This window comes from Manis javanica, chromosome 3 (assembly GCF_040802235.1).
Source record: "Manis javanica isolate MJ-LG chromosome 3, MJ_LKY, whole genome shotgun sequence".
NCBI classification, from domain to species: domain Eukaryota; kingdom Metazoa; phylum Chordata; class Mammalia; order Pholidota; family Manidae; genus Manis; species Manis javanica.
In genome coordinates, this window is record NC_133158.1 from 16,062,360 (window position 1) to 16,080,347 (window position 17,988).

Below are 17,988 nucleotides of genomic sequence, written 5' to 3' on the forward strand. Positions count from 1 at the left end.
CTGCAGCTTCTCCCATCAAGAGGAGGGTCTTTTTAGCGCTGAATCATATGTATGTATGTATGTGTGTACATATATGTATATATGTTTGAGAAGGTCACTGAGAGGACTTTTGATTTACCTGGGCTGACAGGGCATTTGCAAATATTTGAAAAGTGCTCGCACACTAGGGTGAGGCTTCTTGCTGCTCTTTTAACCTGGTTGCCAAGTGAACAAGCCCGGTCACCTCATCACCCAGCCAACCTCACCCCTGTAACTGACACAGTCCTGATTACTCAGCCCCAGGCTGATCTGCTAAGTGACCATGGACAAGCCCCGTTGAAATCAGCTGAGTCTAGCTCAAACCAAGAGAACCGCCAAGAAGATTCGCAAACCCCAAAAATGTTGTTTTAAGCCAGATGTTTTGAAAGCAAAAGTTTATACATCCACTTACTCATTTCTTGCTCGGCCACCATAAATTCTCACCCAACTATTATAACAGGTCGTCTCCTCTCTTGTCTCCTACAATCCACTCTCCACAATGCAGGGTGTGTTACATGTTTTTATATATATTTTTATTATGTAATATATATATATTTTTTGCCATAACAGAAGATTTTTACTAAATAACTGTTCAGTGATGAAATCATTTGCCATATAATATTTGTAGAGTGAGCAGAGATTACATTTACATGAAATTTCCAATTTCCAACCATGTACACACACATATGTATGTATGTATGTGTATACGTATATGTATATATGTTTGAGAAGGTCACTGAGAGGACATGACCACCAGTTGACCCGTGAGCTGGACCCCAGTGACCTGAGGCTCCGCACTCCCTCCCGCAACTCTGGAACGTGGGTTCTGCTTGTGTTCCTGGCTCCTAGCGGCTGCTGCAAGGATACAGCCTTGAGGTAGTGATGTGGTGTTACTCTGTCTGGATAGGATATGCGACTGAGCTGAGTTAAGACCTCTACATAAGCTTTTCAGATTTGGTGGGCAGGTGTGTAGATCTACTTGTCCTGCACCCAAGACAAGCTTCCTAAACAAGTTCCCTTGTTTATTAAACCTGCCACCTACCAATCTGGAGGGGCCACCGTCTGTCTTCCATCTCTCCCTGCCCTCCCTGCATGGGCCAGTTTCAGATTACAAATGGAAAGCTACCAAGGAGCTTGCAAACCAGCAATATACCGTATATGTATTTGATGAACATGCTCAGTGGTGTGTGGGGTTTGACAACCATCTCTAGGGCAGGAAGAGTTATTTGTGGCATCTGCCAATTTCCATGGTATAAATAGTCAGATTTGCCAATGGTTTAACAACAACTTGTAAAAGTCCTCAGAAATAAACAACCAGCTTTCACGTACAGAGCCCTCTCTGGCATAACATTCGCTCCTGCCTCCTTAAAAGGTTAATGATTTCCCATTAAATGCTGGGTAAAAGTCAAAGTACTTGCCATGTCCTACAGGGCCTGTAGCACTAGACTCTACTTCTCTTTCCTTTTCAAGCTCTAAAATCATTTCCCTTTATGGTGTTTCTTAACCTGTGGGCTTGAAAACACTGGCCTAAGAATCACACGAAACACTGGTTAAAAATCGGGATAACGAAGCCCCAATTCCAGAAATTACAAATAAGAGTTTCTTGAGCATTATAATTCTTAACTCCCTGAACATATCGTGTATAGCACAAGTCCCAGACTAGGCACAGATCACTTTTACCCACAGAATGTTGTTTTATCTATAGAATGTTTTTAAATTTTAATCAGTTGCCCAATTTTTTTTTAATTGGAAAATACAAAATGGAAAACTCCTGAAAAGTCAGAAGATGTAGCTAGCATCCTGGATTGAAGCTGAGAAAGCAAAGCCACTGGAAAAGGACTTGAGCCCTTTGAACCACACCTCCGGCCACCCAGTGTTGCTCTAACGTTGGCCCATTTCTTTCCATTATCCATTCTCCTAGACACATAAGTTGGAAACCCCTGGTGTGTAAGTTTCTGGGCCTTTCTACTCTTCTCTATTTACAGTATGCAATTTGTGGGGAAAATGGAACTTTCTGACCAGGATTCCCACCTGGCCTTAATATCTCCCACTGTGTATACAGTAAGAGCATGTTTGCAGTCACAGGACTGCTGGTCCAGGGTAGAGGTAGGGAGGAAGCACCCATTCCTCCCCTCTGTTCTCAGTAATTGGTCAGGTGCCCGCCAGTCACCAGGGACCCACCCACAGAGCTCCTCCCAGTGTAGAAGTGTGGCCAAGCAGAGCAGGGAGAGAGAGCCACACAGCTTGGGTTCAGAGCAGGAGTGCAGCCAGGAGAGAGACAGCTCGGGCGCTGTGCTCCAGGAAGTCCCAAGTGGTGCTAGAGGGAGCAGCTGGTGCGAGGGGGGAGAGGCTGAGCCCTGAGAAGAAGTCCTTTCATTCCCAGCTTCTGAGCCCTTGCCTTCCTTCAGTCCCACCAAATTCACAGAGAACCTGCCCTGGGCAGGGAATCTCCTCCTTCCAGCGGTACACCTTACCCAGAATTCTCCCCACCTGTGTCTAGATAATTCCAGGATTCACATTAAGTTACACTTCCTCGTGGAAGCCCTTCTGAATCTCCAGACTAAACGTTCCCATCACATATCTATCTGTAACATCCCTCATACCCGCAATGGCCTGTGGAACACCAGCCTCCCCTGTACATTATCAATCCTCCGGAGGAGGAAATGGTCAGCGCTTCTGTGCTCAGCACACAGGCTCTGAGAGATGAATGTATTTCAAATATTTGCTAAATGAAAGGATAAATTTCACAGATAATCAGATAAATTAGAGAACATTTCGTGCAGGGATGACTACAGGAAGGACTCAGAAAAAATGTAAAAATTTTAATGAGACATTAAGAAATAGATGCAGATATTAACTAATAACAGGGGGAAGAATGCATCCTAGAAGGGGACAGGTTTCAAGAGCTGTTAGCTTTGGGCTACCCGACACACACTGCCCTCACTGCTGGGAACAGCCTCATTTTCCTCTAGTCAAAGACCCTCAAATCTTGTGGTTCAGCGGGGTCCTGCTTTCCAGGTCCAGTCACAGACACTAACTATGATACTAACTAAGGTGTCAATGCCTTGCATTTGCCCTGGTCACTGGAACTAGCTTAGTGATGAGTCCCAAGCTGGCCCAGGTCGCGAGAAACCTGTCTTAAATCCAGCAGATGAGTTCATCGCTGAACAAACCCATTTCACTGAAACTCAAAAGGATGCAAAGCCTGAGCTACTGCCACCATCCTGCCATCACACTGGACCAAAAAAAATCCCAAAAAACAAAAATTAAATCCAGAGGAAAACAAAGGCAAAGGTAGGGGGAAAAAAATTGAATCCTGGGGCTATTGTTTGAAACTCCATGAAGCTATAACCAGGGCAAGCTGTACCTTCACCATAGCCACGATATTCTCCTTTGGCCTGAGATAAATTGGATACATTTCTGCCACTTGGAAAGAGATCTCAGTAAAATAAGAACTGATATGAGCAAATTTACAAAAGCTGCTGACCTAAATAAACCACATGCTAGTTACAGGGGGTTTACAGGCCAGTGATTAGGGGATGAAGCTGAAAAAGAAAAATCAGCCGAATTGTAGAGGAACAGAGGCCTCATTATAGGGTTCAAACACTTCACTACTTCCAGGAAGAATGTGGGGGCGCTACTCACTGCTGGAAAAAAAAATCTATATCCAGAATAAAATTAGAAGCTGCCTTTTTCACAAAAGCAAAACTAGCAAAATTAAGTTATACAAAATAAGACCAAGGAAAATAATAAAATATGCACATTTAAATTTCAACATGCTTATTATTGTAATTAAGTTCCAATGCCACTGAGCTTCCCAGCCATTAGGGTGAAAAGGAAAACTGCCATCTGTTTTATTAAAATCCTTGTTTGTTTTATTTAAAAGAAAAAGAAAAGACACATCATGAAAATGCTTTCTAGGCAAGAGGGAACCATCAAAGTGTTTTTGACAAGGAGCACGTACAGAGCTAAGTGGTAGAGCAAAGCCACTTCCTCCACAGGTACACACCCCAAGATGTCCACGTCCAGACACTCTGAGCCTGGGATACATTGCCTGACCTGACAAATGGACTCTGCAGGTGTAAGTCAAGGATCTTAAATGGGGAAATTATTCTGGATAACTCTGGTGGGCCCATTGTGATCAGAAGCGTCCCTAAAAGAGGGAAGCAGGCAGCTCTGAGTCCAAGGGAAGGCAATGTGACAGGAGGAGAGAAAAGGCACAGAGATGAGAGCTAATGTGCCAGAGGATGAAGACATCGTCTGGAGCTGGGAAGGACAAAGAAATGGATTCTCCAGTGAAGGAACTGGCCCTCCCAGAACCTTGATATCATGACTTCTCGCCTCCAGAACTGTGAGAGGATACATGTGCGCTATTTTTGGTAGTACTTTAGTGTTTAAGTATGTGGTATAAAGCCAATTTCCTTATAGATACTCTCTGCTAGTGTTACTTACAGAATCACGCTTTTCAAAACAGAAGGAAACAGGGAGTAGATCTTGTTCAGCGCCCCCCTCCCCAGTTTTGCTTGTAGGGAAAAAGAAGGAGCCGCTGAGTGCCTAGGCAGCCTGCCCAAACTCGGAAGACGGGAGCTTCTGCCCCCCAGCGCACACTCACCTCCAGCATGTGCACCACACCTGCTGCTCGGCTCTCCTGGGCCCAGCACTGAGGGATGGGCCTGCTTTTGAAACATCTCATTAAGGTGCATTTGAAAGCTTGCCAAAACTTAAAGGGAGAAAGAATAGCAAGTTCTTCTGCCAGGTTGCGCAGTCCACAAATTTAATGAGAACCGAAGCATGTGGAGAAATGAGTTGGAATCATCATTAGTGAGACGTGGAATTGAAAATAAGGCTAAGGAGAGGGCAAAGCTATAAAAAAAAAAAAAGGTTGGGACATCAGCTCTGTCACCAAAGGTGACCTGTGTGGACAAGAGCAGATACCACCCCTGCAAAGTTAAACAGCTTACGGGCTCTCAGATGCCCAGTGGCCACAGCTGTCTGGTAGGAAAGGGCCCACCATTCACATGCATGACCGCTCCCTCAAGACCCCAGAGTTTCGCAGCCAGACCCGTTCTGGATTAAAGTTCCAGAAAGCTCACCCTTGTGCCATGGTCACTAGTTTTATTTTTATGGAGATAGGAGATTAAATCAATATTGTGTTCATGTGCTATGCATGTACATTTCCAAGTGAAACTCACCCCATGTCCCTCTTGTCCATAATTCTAGTTAGAACTGCTCTGTTGCTGATGCATCAGTTTTATTTTCTTTGCCCAAACAGCTATCACCTTACAGCCATGAACGTGTCCTGGAATCCCCGTGAATTCTCCTGCAGGCTTTGCGGGGGAATATACCAGTCCAGCCTGGGCAACGACTGTGGCTCAATGGCTTATGTGAAAAGTGAGGATTAAGAAGCTCTGTCGTTCTCACGGCTTCTCCACCCACAGAACCAGCTGTGGAGCTCTACTTGCTGCAAATATGCATTAACTCGAACATAATGATGGCGCAGAAAGACTTTTTTTTTTTACCTACCACATATCTATCCCAGCAATTACTAGGAAAAGTCTTATTACCGTAACGTAGATCAGAGGCTAGCAAACATTTTCATAAAAGACCAAACAGTAAATGTTTTAGTCTCGAAGGTCAAGTGGCAGAATAAAGGCTCCGCTGTCAATGCTTAAATAATCATTTAACATGGGACCATTTTAAAATGTAGAGAGAATTCTTAGCTCATGGGCCCTACAAAAAGAAGTGGGCCAGATGTAGCTCAATGGCCTTACTTGGCCAGTGTCTGATCTAGATAATTAAGAAAGCCTATTGATAGGTGGGAAGAAAAGCCCATGATATGAATTTTGAACTGGTCCCCTAATCATTCAAATTCTTTACACAAAATCCCATATAGTTTTTTTCTTGGAGCTCCAGGAATCTGCAGTGTATATTGTTACAAAATGCAAACCAACCCCTGGGATCTTCAGGGATTTTTGCTGGTAAACAAACTGAGGGAATATTGATTGATGTAAACCTATGTTCACAAGGTCCTTCCAGGTAACAGGATGGAAGCTACATTATGTTTTTACTCTGGTGCAAAATGGTCGTAGCGGTATTAAGCAATAGAGAAAACTATTCTAATTGACGTCACCAGTTAACTAACTTTTATATGCAGTTCTGCGTTCCTTAATTGACATTTTATAAATGGTATCTGCCTCTAAGTATTCCATTTTGATTCATACCAATCTGTTGGCATTACACATGAACTGGAAGAAAATATGGAGCCTTCTGCTTCAAGCATCCTGATTTACATGCTAAATCAGAAGGTCACAATGATTCTTTGTCATGTTTAGAGCCCTGAACATTGGCCCAGAAATAAAAGGCACCAGGCTGATTTTCCTTCTTTTCTTTCCCTCCTTCCCTCATCCTTCCCTCCTTCCCTCCGACCCATCCACCCTTCCTCCCTTCTTTCTTTTGTTATGGCAGGAGGGGTAATTCTTAGCGAAAAAAAGCAGCAAGTAATAACTCATGAATTTAGAACAACAAAACCGAGTGTCCCTGAAGATAAATACTGTGGAAAGTGCTTTGCTGTGGTGAGTATGCCTTTAAGTTGAAAACTGTTCTCATTCTGATGGTTAGTCGAGCAGCAGATGGCCTGAAGTTATCATAAATATGTAAGCCCTAGAAGTACTGTGCATTGAAAAGCAGCCAAGACACAACACTGTTGAACCACACAGAGTACAGAGCACCGTGTGGCACATACACAGGAATGAGAATCCTTTCCCCAGACAGTAAAAGGTCTAAGTATGGTAGAACATCCGAACTATCACCTAGCTGTGTCACACCACACTAACACATATAGCAACCCCATTTTTAAAAGGTTACATGGCAAGGAAGGTAGCCTTTCTTGCAAGTAAATTACCACATTTTCACAATATTGAACTTGAAACAGAACTTCAAGGGCTTTCCTCTTTGGAACCTTGCTGTCAAAAGCCAAGCCTACGATTATGATCAAAAGCAGTACCGTGCAAAGGCGAACTCCAATGGGATGGTTTGCATTAGCTTAAGTATAACTCTCCACCCTTTTCTAGATACTATGACTGTTCTTGTTCTCTTCTGAGTACCTGAAATGCCATCCCAAAAGATCTTTACTGAAAATTCTCTTCATTGCTGAATTACAAAGATAGCTCATTTTGTACCTAATGCAGCTATAGTCACAATACTGTACAGTTACCAGGCTTCAATGAATACATACACGTGAGAGCCATCCATCTGCTAATGCCTATTGTGTCCTGTGCTAGATAATCAGAGGTACAGAGAGGAATAATTTAGAGAGAACAATACTCTTCTCCCTGTGTTCCTATAAAATTGGTTGGAAACTGTGGCCTTCTCACACTTCCTCCGCATGGGAGGAGGAGTAATTGATCTGACTGGTGAAATGGTGACAGGCCCACACCGCTGGCCCATAATTCTGTTCCGGGCAAGGCTGATTTGTTCACACTTGTTCTGTTGATACGGCTCTCGTGCATTCCAGCAGCAGGACGAAGGCTATGCCCCCGCCATGACGGTGCATGTGGGTCACTGGGTGACTTCTGCCCCGTGTGAGACCCACGGAGGAAGCTCAGGGTGGGGAGGGAAGTATCGAGAAGCCCAGCTGGGCAGGAGGTCTGAGCCTCATTCTCTAATCCAGTTTTGCCAGACATAAAGCTGATGCTTTGATTCTTCTCTGCCTCCTAAGTCTATAGGTTCAGTAAAGTGGGAAAAAAGAGGGAAATGACTCATCGTATCTCTCACGCTCAAGCAAGTAAGGTTCCTGCCCTCAAGAAGCTCAGAGCCTTCAAGGATCTTTACTTCTGAGGGGTTTTTTTTCAAATATTATTTATATAATTAAACCATGATTGGAAATAAGGTGTAGTCCACTTCTCCAAGAAACACCATGAATTCAATTCAATCCTTTAAGGAAACACCAAGCTATACTTCAAAGGCATCTAAGTACATGGTCTCTGGACAAGTCAATACAGAAATGGCATCAGTTGCATGGGAAATGTTTTACAACTATTAGGAAATAACTCAAAAGACCAAATTGAGTACAGTGTCTTGAATTTGGTGGCTTTAAGCATTTGATAATATTTTGAGCACTGTAAGAAAACAATTATGCCAGGGGCCTGGGCAGTATTTTACTTCATAGTTTATGCCCTGGTGATCGGGGACAGAGGAATACACTTTCACTGACATCTGTGACATGGTATTTTCTTTCTACATGAGGAGAAAAACAATTCACGAAGGAGTAGAACACACTTCTACTGGTTTCCACACATCAAAATTGTCTGCTTTAAAAATTAAAACAAGAAAAATGTTTTAATTCAAGTGGCATTTCTAAGAACAAGCAGGCCTTTGCCATTTAGCATGCCATTCTATGTTCTATATTTATGCCATGTATTCTATATGCTGTGGTTAAGCTATTATTATGAAAAAAAAAAAAAAGCTTACCATCTAGGACTTAGCCAAGAGTATATAAGCTTTGTTTCCAAGACTCGGTCAAGTGTATACAAGACACTGACGATATACAAAATCACCATTATTCATTCATTAGTTATTTACTGAAGGTTTGAGAAGCTACTCTAGGACCTGGGAGTAGGAAAGTGGACAAAATGAAGTCCCGATGACTCAACGCACTTACGCTTTACTGACAGACGAGAGCCAAGCTCACATCAGACATGCCAATCGGGACGCCTGCGTACTAGCTCTCTGCTCATGTTCAATTCTCCATGATTTTGCCCCTCACTTGGGATAGCCGACTGGTCTAGGGCAGTTAATCCATAGGCTGGCTAGTGACTAAGACCTTAGGCCTGGCATTAAAGTGAAAAACCACCAAGTTGAGCTTATCTTCTCTTACCCTTAGAACTTGAACTAGGGACTGTCAAGAGATGAAGGCCATTAGCAATGGTGGCACAAGCTGGTAATTCATGATGTTTCTCCTGAGACAGGAGGACAGTGAGGACTTGCTAAGGCAAATGCAAGCTGATGTCACGATGCAGCAGAAACCATGAGCATGCAGAAACATTGAGGAAGAGCAGTAATTCCAAAACCAAGCCAGACTGACCACAGGGAAACATTCTGGAAACATACGGGGCATTTCAGGTTGTCCCAAGAAGTGGATGGACAGTGTGCTTGCTGTCCTGCAATGCTCCTGAAGTCCTGCACAATGAAGAACTCTCTTGAGCTCTGCATGAGTTTTAATACCTTGCAGGACATTCATGCAGCTACAATCTGTTTGGAATTACCAGGGCTCAAAGCCTGACTATTTTGCATATAAAGGTGGAGTGCACTACCCTGTAAATCTGAGGACTGTTCTGTTCTGTTCAGAGTTTACCATGACCGGCAGTTCCACCACCTACACAAGGCTGCTCTGTATTGAGTTCTCCAATTTAAGAGCCTTGGCCGATCTGCATCAGAAGCTGCTGCATTCAGAGATTCTAAGAGGAGTTAAAGTATCTGAAACGTCACTGGGTCCCAAGGTGGTCTCTGCCTGAGCATTTATGTATTGAACTATACAATTACTACATTACTTACTTCCTTTCTGTTTCTCTTTTCTAGTAAGACATCCTAGTGGAGTGTTGTGTTTTGTTTTTTTTTAAGTATGTGTAAAAGTAGATTATATTGTGAATTTTGGCTTAGAACTGCAAGTAACATGATGAAGGGCTACAGAGTATTTGTTAGAACAAAGAGGGTTGGGTTTGATGTGGTTGAAAACCACTGGGGTAGAAAAGAAAGGGGTTAAGAGACCAGTCAGAACAGATAAGAAGGCATATACAGGAGAAGTGGAGTCATTCGCATCCATGAGCCAGCCCCTAAAAATGGTTCTTCCAATGAAGCTTCCAGATGATCCTGGACCCCCAGCACTCCCACCTAGATCAGGCCACTGCAAACACCTCTTCTCCCCTGTCTCATGCCCCCTCTTATCCATCCTGATGCCATAACTGTTGTCCTAAAATGCATCATTACTAATAAAATGATATATCATCTTATTCAAAAGCTTTCCAAAGTAACGAGTTGCCTTAAAGTACAAGCAAACTACCTTCCCAAAATAACTTATTGTCCAACCAAGCCTGCTGGGTGAGCCATCCCAATCTTCCCTAAATAGCTCTCAAGCAGTCCCAAATCCCATCTTTACATCTTTGACCTTTCTCATCACCCTATGACAAAGCCCGTTCTCATCTCTAACCATAACCTCCGTTATTTTCTCTTGTAGTTCGATTCAAATCCCATATACACAAGCCCGAAGTGATGATTTCTTTCTCTAAAAACCTAGAGGGAGCAACTAAGTATGGCACAATAGTCAGAACATGGTAAGTTACACCAAGACAACAAACAGCCCCCAATCTCAGTGACTTACAAAGGTTTACTGTCACTTATGTCAAATGCCCAAGGCAGATGAACAATACTCTGACACTGTGTTGCCTTCATTCTAGGACACAGACGTAGGACAGCCTTCTTCTGGAACACTACTGCTCAACACAACAGAAAGAAGAGAACATGAGGACTGCAATAACTCTGAAACTTTTGCTCAGAAGGCGCCTGTGTCACTTCTCAGATTTCATTGGCCAAAACAAACCATGTGACCAAACAAGATGTTAATGCAGCAGGAAGGGGAGGGGCAACAAATATTCTCAAATAATCTTAAAATCTACACTAATTGAATAGTTAGTGACCACTTCCTAGGGATACACACCTTCATACCTCTCGAGTACAAGTTTCAGCAATAAGCCATGGGCTGTTCTCTATTATAATAGGATGATGGTAGTGGATTTGAACATTTTAACATACAAGGCGAAATCCTGAAGCCCAGCTGATCAGCATGAATCCTTTGAATTCATATGGTCTCTTTCGAATTGCTACTTTGTGAATTTAGTTTACCAATACAATGAAATTCCAGTTCAATGAAATAACCTGGACATGAATTTAAAGTTCACTGTAACAGTACGAAGCTTAGAATTAATGTCTTGAATATAATTTCCTGCCAATATAATGGGGTTGGATTTTTTGAAGTTTTTGAAATATACAAATTTGTAAGTGAGCTATGAAATATTATTAAAGTCTCACTCTATTTAAAAATTAGAAACAAGGAAAGCCTTCCATGATCCAACAATGTGAAGAATTTCATTTTAAAGTGGGTGAGCCAGGGGAACTAGAAACTGTTTAGGCTATGCCACATAAAGGTGCCAATTGAGCTAGTATTCAGACATCCACAGACTCTGATGTTGTAGAAGCCAATTCTGCAAATTATTTTACGACTGTGCTGTTGTTTTAACAGTCGATACTTACAAATTAAGATTTTTTTCAATTCTATTAATGATGCCATTTTTACGTTCACTGATGCTGAAAAACATAGCCAGAAATCGATAATGTTTGAACCACTGCCAAAATATACCATGCTGTTAATTTAGGTACTGTGGGTAAAACTGCAATACTTCCAGAATCTCTCTCCTGGCTTTAGTGCATCTCCATATCAGTCGGTGTTTTTCTAAGAGGTGGAGGGAAGTAGCCCATCTCCATATCAACAGGTGATTACATGGGGGAATGAAGACAAATCTGGACCGGAGAGGTGGGGGGGATCCTTTTGCAGCCAGGTGGCGAGAGACACAGGTGAGCAGAAGTAGACGACTGCTTGTAAGCAATAAACAGGTTTCTCCCACTTTATTTCTCCCTTTGACTGATTTCAGCTTCGAAGGTTATTTGCCCTGGGGTGGGAACGTATTTTCCCCTCCAGAGCAACAGGTATAAACTCAGAGATGTTGGAATAATACTGAGAAAATAAACACAGCATCAGAGCAACAAACAGTAAGATATGATGACTGAAGATTTATGAACCATGCAGACAACCTGTTTAAATTTTCCCCCCAGGAGAAAACATCCTGCATGACAGGCTTTATGAATTATGTGAGCCCTCCAGGTACCACCGCTTGCAATAATCTGAACTTTAAACCTTGCCACAAAGAGTGACACCAGGTGGGCATATTCCCAGTAACTGTTCTTCATTCAGGTGTTCTGCCCATATATAACTTTTTATCCAAAAGAAAAATGAGAAAATATTGACATGTTTAAACCATGGTAAGTACCTAACTGCTCTCTGTCTTCTATTTAAAGATATGGCTGTCAAATCCATCACTCACAAAGATATTTGCGAGCGCTTCTCCAGTAAATCTGTGATGGAAACTGCCTGTAGAAAAGCCCTACTGGTATTATTTTGTGATCCTATTGAGTCTCATGTTAACCAAATAAAAATGTATTATGCTCGTTCTTATTATGTGGCAGGTGTGGACAGCCTGGAAGAGCTACATGTTTACTTATGGAGGCCACAGCTGTCTTTCTAAATTACCCGGTGAGAACAAATACTGACTTTAAAAAAAAATGTAATCCAAATGAATAGGATGTAAAATGTTATTGACTCAAATTCATTTAACAAACATGCCTACTATGTGTACAGCCATGTGCCAATTTAAGCCTAAAACTCTCATCAAACAAGTTATCTGACCTGCTATCAAATAAGCTACTATACTACGGCCTCTCATAGAAGCCCAGTTGTGTTTTGCTCAGTGGTCAGTGTAATCTGCCAGACCTTCTTACTCATGCTTCAGAAAATTCTCCTAACCATTGTTATTTAACCAAAATTACCTCTAAGAGGAAAATTCACTGGAATTCATGTAACACTATTCATTGCTTTATATTTTAATGCTTTCCTGATAGGGAGTTAATTTCACTCTCAGCTCTCTACCAGCCTAAAACTGTTTCTTTGCTAGCTCCTCTCTCTCTTTTAGGAAGATAGTTTACATATAATGCTGTAAACCGTGAGGCCCAAATAAATTCAGCCAGGATTTGTACAAGAATGGCTTTGGCATTTTCCAAATAAAGCAGAGCATTCGTTTCCTCTTCCTAACAGACCTTCTTCCCTTCATTGTCCAAGGACTTACAGAAATGAGTACACTGACTGTGTGTACTCTTATGCTTAGCGCAAGAATTAGGATATTGAGGATTCACCATACCTCCTTGTGGGCTTCTCACAGTCCCCCTCCCAGGGATTCATCCCTGAGGCCCTCAGGCCCCCAAGGGGTCCACAGTCAGAACTAGAGCCTGGTGGGGAGGGGATGAGGGGGGATAGGAGAAATAGGTGAAGAGGATAAAGAGGTACAAAATTCCAATTATAAAACAGTCATGGGGATGAAAGTACAGCATAGAGAATGTAGTCCATAATACTGTAATATCTTTATATGGTAACAGATTTAACTACACTTACCACCGTGAGCATTTCATAATGGACATAATTGCTGAATCACTATGTTGTACAGCTGATATCAATATAATATTGTATATCAACTATACTTCAATTAAAAAAAACAAATAAAGATCTGTGGGGTGGGAAGATATGGTAGGTGAACTTGCTTGGGGAAAAAAATTTAGAGCTTTATTCCACTAACCTTGAAATGAATCTAGTTCTATGAATGATGAATATAGGCAATGAAATGCCATAGTTTCAGCAGTACTTGGATTTTGTCACCAGAAGAAATCATGGATATTTTCATCTCACACTTAAGTTGTTGTAGATGTGAAGTATCATTTCGGCTCATTACTGCTTCGACTATTACAGCAGTTACTGGGTCTGCCACAGGATTTTTTTAATGTGTTAATAAAGTTGAGATATCCTTTCAATGCAAATTTTTTTTCAATGTTCGATAACTGTATTTCAATACAATGGGTGCCCTTTGTTGTAATAGTGATTTTATCTGATTAATTAAAAATGTAACTGTGAGAACAGTTCAGTTTATGTAATGCCCTGCCAGGGAAGCCATGGCCCAGGAAGAGAACCCGGCAGTGTGTTCAGTGATCAGGTTTAGTACCATGAAGATGAGAAACCTAGGGAGGCTCAGGGCTGCTCTAAGCTACTCAATAAACAACAGCCACACAGATCATTTTTGGATACTTACTATATACGTTTCCTATTACTGCTGTAACAAATTACCTCAAATATGGCGGCTGAAAGTAACACATCATCTTACTGTTGCAGAGGCCAGAATGGGTCCCACTGGATTAAAATCCAAGTGCCAGTGGGGCCGCCCTCCTCTCAAAGCACTAAGGGAAAAAGCATCCCATGCCTCCGCCAGCTCCTACGAGCTGCCCACGGCGCCCAGCTCATGACCCCTTCCACCTTCAGAGCCAGCGTCACATTGCTCCAAGCTCTGCACGGCCTTCAGATTCTGACACAGTCACTCGCAGGGCCCTTGTGATTCCCCCGGGCCTGAGTCATCCAGGACGATCTCCCGATCTCAGGACCTTAACTTAACCACAACTGCGGTGTCCCTTCTGCCAGATAGAGCAACACATCCACAGGCTCCACAATGAGGACGTGGATCTCTTTGGGGAACCATTATTCTGCCTACCACACCAGCCGTGTTTCCAACCATGATTAATGGCAAAACAATCGAATGGGTTTGAAAATATCATCTTCAGCATGATAGAGGGGGATTTTGAGGTTTTAAGTTCAGAGGTCAAGATCACACAGTCAGCAGGTGCAGAAACAGGATTCAGTTTTCTTAGTCCCCAGACTCTAGAGCAGCTACTCTGGAGGCCTACTATGTGCCGATGCTTCACATGGCCACCTGCCCTTATTCCCTTTCCTCCAGACTTGCTGTTCTATTTCTCTGAACCCACTCTCACTGCCTCTTAGATGCAAAGTTTAATCCTTTCTTTCATGGCTTTTGGGGGCCTGGTGCCTTCATTGGCATGTCCCCAGTCAGTGCCTACATTTTATTTTTATTTATCCAGTATTAACCTTATCTTGATGGACATACTTCAGAGTAGGATGCAAGCAGAAAGGAGAGGCTCACCTAGCAGCTTCTTTACCAGTCAATACACCCAGTCCGTATAGCTCCTAAGAATGAAAATGCAAGCTTTGCAGGAAATGCATTTCAGTACCTCTGAGGCCTTCTACAGGGTATCGCAGGTCAATGCAATGGCCTCCTGTACTCTTCTGTGCAAGGCTTTATCTTGGATTCTATTGGGCATGTGGTTGGGGCTGGGAATGCATGCCTGCTCTCCAACAGTCGACAACCTAAGGGGTATGAGTGGGAGTAAGTTGAAATCATCTGGTACAAATGTGGCAATGAGCCAGAGAAGGACGTGGTAAGTGCCCCAGGCTAAAGGTCAATATCACAAAGGCTCTTACTAAGGGAAGAAATCAGACCAGGAGGCCCTTCAGCCAGGCAGGGTGCTCTGCAGAGTGAAGAGCGTTTGCAGGTGAGGAGGGCTGTCGGGCATAAACACACACAGCAGCTAAGAATTATGGCCTGATCAAGGAAGAGCTTTATTTGAACTGAAAACTACTGTTGGTTTCCATGAGGGAGGGGAGGGGTGGGTGAAATAGGTGAAGTTCATAAAGAGGTACAAACTTCAAATTATAAAATAAATTAGTCACAGGGATGGAAGTACCACAGACAGAATATAGCCAATAATCTTGTAATTTCTTTGTATGGTGAGAGATGGTAACTATACTGACAGTGGTGAGCATTTCATAATGTATAAAATTGTTGAATCACTATGGTGCACAGCTGAAACCAACATAATATTGTATATTAACTATACTTCAATTAAAAAATGAAATAAAAATAAAATAAAGAAAAACAGAACACTGGACCTCGAATGGGAAGGCTTAAGTTTGAGATGCCAGCTCTGAAACTCCCTGTGTAACCAGGAAAACATGACTAGAGCCAGTTTTCTCATCCATAAAATAAAAGGAAGAGGGGGCGGAGCCAAGATGGCGGCGTGAGTAGAGCAGTGGAAATCTCCTCCCAAAAACACATAGAGCTATGAAAATATAACAAAGAAAAATCTTCCTAAAATAGAGACCACAGGACACAGGACAACATCCAGACCACATCCACACCTGCAAGAACCCAGCGCCTTGTGAAGGGGGTAAGATACAAGCCCCGGCCCGGCGGGACCCGAGCGCCCCTCCCCCCGGCTCCCGGCGGGTGGAGAGAAACCGGAGCGGTTTTTTTTTTTTTTTTTGGCGAGCGCTTTTTGGAAGCCTTAGAGGGACGGGCCCCCGTTGCCGGGGAGGCAGGGTGGCGGGACCGGTGAGGAGGTGCCTGGGAGCGGCGCTGGAGGACAAAGAATATCCCGCGTTTCTCCCTGCGAGACCTGGGGGCGGGTGCCTGAGACCGGTGCCTGAGGACGGAGGAGGTCGCGCGTTTTTCCCCTTTTTTTTTTTTTTTTCTCTTTTTGGCAAGCGCTTTTTGGAAGCCTGGAAGGGACGGGGACCCCAGTGCTAGGGAGGCACGGTGGCGGGACTGGTGAGCGGGTGGCTGGGACCGGCGCCTGAGGACAAAGAATATCCCCCGTTTTTCCCTGTGGGACCGGTGGGCGGGTGCCTGAGACCGGCACTTGAGGACAGAGGAAATCGTGCGTTTTCCCCTTTTTTTTTTCTCTTTTCTGCGAGTGCTTTTTGGAAGCCTAAAAGGGACAGGGACCCCGGTGCTAGGGAGGCAGGGCGGCGGGACTGGTGAGCGGGTGCCTGGGACCGGCACCTGAGGACAAAGAATATCCCGCATTTTTCCCTGTGGGACCGGTGGGTGGGTGCCTGAGACCAGCACCTGAGGACGGAAGAAATCGCGCGTTTTTCCCCTTTTTTTTTCTCTCTTTTTGCCGAGTGCTTTTTGGAAGCCTTGAAGGGACAGGGACCCCGGTGCTAGGGAGGCAGGGCGGCGGGACTGGTGAGCGGGTGCGTGGGACCAGTGCCTGAGGACAAAGAATATTGAGCGTTCCTTCCCTGCGGGACCGGTGGGTGGGTGCTTTTTGGAAGCCTTGAAAGGACAGGGACCCTGGTGCTAGGGAGACGGGGCGGCAGGACCAGTGAGCGGGTGCCTGGGACCGGCACCTGAGGACAAAAAAAAATCGCTTGTTTTTTCCTTTTTTTTCCTTTTTTTTTTCTCTTTGTTTCTGTTCCCTCTCTCATTGTTGCTGCTGTTGTTTTGGTTTGGAGAGTGCTTTTTGGAAATCTTAAAGGGGCAGGACAGGTCACTTAGACCAGAGGCAGGGAATCTGGGGATCTCTGGGCACTCTAACCCCCTGGGCAGCAGGGAGCACAGAGGCCCCTTACGGAGATAAATAGTCTCCTGGCTGCTCCCCCTCCAACGGGGCTCCACCATTTTGGAGGAACAGCCCCAGCCAGGCCAAGCCCACAGCAACAGCGGAGATAAACCCCAAAGCAACTGGGCAGGAAGCAGAAGCCCTGTCTGCGCACAGCTGCCCAGCACAAGCCACTAGAGGTCGCTATTCTCCCAGGAAAAGGCTACAAACCAACAAGAAGGGAAGCTCTTCCAGCGGTCACGTGTACCAGCTCTGCAAACTATCTCTATCACCATGAAAAGGCAAAACTACAGGCAGACAAAGATCACAGAGACAACACCTGAGAAGGAGACAGACCTAACTAGTCTTCCTGAAAAAGAATTCAAAATAAAAATCATGAACATGCTGACAGAGATGCAGAAAAAAATGCAAGAGCAATGGGATGAGATGCAGAGAAAAATGCAAGAGCAGTGGGATGAAGTCCGGAAGGAGATCACAGATGTCAGGAAAGAGATCACAGAAATGAAACAATCCCTGGAAGGATTTATAAGCAGAATGGATAAGATGCAAGAGGCCATTGAAGGAATAGAAGCCAGAGAACAGGAACGTATAGAAGCTGACATAGAGAGAGATAAAAGGATCTCCAAGAATGAAACAACACTAAGAGAAATATGTGACCAATACAAAAGGAAAAACATTCGTATTATAGGGATACCAGAAGAGGAAGAAAGAGGAAAAGGGATAGAAAGGGTCTTTGAAGAAATAATTGCTGAAAACTTCCCCAAACTGGGGGAGGAAATAATCGAACAGACCATGGAATTATACAGAACCCCCAACAGAAAGGATCCAAGGAGGACAACACCAAGACAC

The 17,988-nt window shown here is 43.7% G+C and overlaps 1 protein-coding gene and 1 long non-coding RNA gene across 4 annotated transcripts in view; one reads left to right on the forward strand and one right to left on the reverse strand.

Moving 5' to 3' along the window:
- LOC140848319 (uncharacterized) overlaps window positions 1-13,673 on the forward strand; it is a 134,305-nt gene extending 120,632 nt beyond the window's left edge. The window contains exons 7-9 of the long non-coding RNA XR_012128958.1: window positions 6,484-6,590; window positions 10,250-10,346; window positions 10,470-13,673. This is a non-coding gene — a long non-coding RNA (uncharacterized lncRNA). The remainder of the gene's footprint in view (window positions 1-6,483; window positions 6,591-10,249; window positions 10,347-10,469) is intronic.
- TAFA4 (TAFA chemokine like family member 4) overlaps window positions 1-17,988 on the reverse strand; it is a 156,409-nt gene that overhangs the window by 52,418 nt on the left and 86,003 nt on the right. The window lies entirely within an intron of this gene.